This window comes from Octopus bimaculoides, chromosome 21, assembly GCF_001194135.2.
Source record: "Octopus bimaculoides isolate UCB-OBI-ISO-001 chromosome 21, ASM119413v2, whole genome shotgun sequence".
Classification (NCBI taxonomy): domain Eukaryota; kingdom Metazoa; phylum Mollusca; class Cephalopoda; order Octopoda; family Octopodidae; genus Octopus; species Octopus bimaculoides.
The window spans coordinates 11,599,358-11,600,737 of NC_069001.1; positions in this window are offsets into that span (position 1 = coordinate 11,599,358).

Sequence of the window (1,380 nt, forward strand, 5' to 3'; positions counted from 1 at the left end):
TCCTTTCTCTACTACAAACTAATGAATAATTTCTGTACACGGATAACAAAATGTAGTCATTTGTCGAAGTAGCTGCAATAAAATGTCCCCGTCACCACATGCTACCACTGTTTCACATTTTATGCTCTTCTGGACGGAATTTGCTTTAGTGTAGAAGCATCTAGAGTTTCACCCATCCAGACTAAAACCAAATACTTATTGCAGCGGGGAAGTTATTTTAGTGCCATCCTTTATTTATTGCTGTTGTTCACACGCACACATACACACGCACGCACACGCACACACATTTATGTATATATATGTATATATATATATACACACACACAGGGATTGAGAAAGTTATATATGTATATACACATGAATGCACTATTATCTCTCAGTCTCTCATCTTATATATGAGTGTGTATATATTCCTATAACTATACATACGTACACACAGACACACATACAAACACTCACATGCACACACGTATGAGTGGGATTGGTGCGTGTGTGTGTGTGGTTATATGCAAATCCTAAGCAGCTATTGTCGTCGCTGGTGGTATATAGGTTAAAAAGGATCCCTCGTCTAAACACGTGATCATCCCATTCTCAATCGAAACAATGCCAGAGCCAGATACAGAGAAAAACAGAGAAAGTTAATATGAGACGGAGAAAGAGTAAGAGTGTGAGAGAGTGAGACGGAGAGACACAGACAGACAAACAAAAACAGAAAGAGAAACAGAGAATGTTTTCTAGTGTTAATTTTGCATTTTTTTTAAAATGTTATTTTGCAATTATTTTTGTGCGCTTTGTTATTTCTTCTCTTTAAGAGCCAATATCTGCATGCTCAGTTTAGTTTTCAGACAAAGAAATTTTGCACACTCTGCCATTGGAATCGCAGACCGTAAAGGAAAAAAAAACAAGGAAAATTGCAAAAAAAATACCCTCACAAAAATCTGATAAAAAATAAGTTATTTATTTCAATACATACATAGATATATGTATACATACACGCATGCATACATATATACATGTATGTATATGCACGTATATATATGTATACACACACACACATACACAAGTATGTAAACATGCATGTCAATATATGTGTTTGTGAAGGCGGCGAGCTGGAAGAAACGTTAGCACGCGGGCGAAATGCTTAGCGGTATTTTGTCTGTCTTTACGTACTGAGTTCAAATTCCGCCGAGGTCAACTTTGCCTTTCATCCTTTCGGGGTCGATAAATTAAGTACCAGTAACGCACTGGGGTCGATGTAATGGACTTTGCTTTTCATTTTTTCGTCTTCGATAAATTAAGCACCAGTAGCGTACTGGAGTTGATATAATCGACTAGCCCCTCCCCCAAAATTTCGGTTCTTATGTCTAGAGTAGAAAAGAA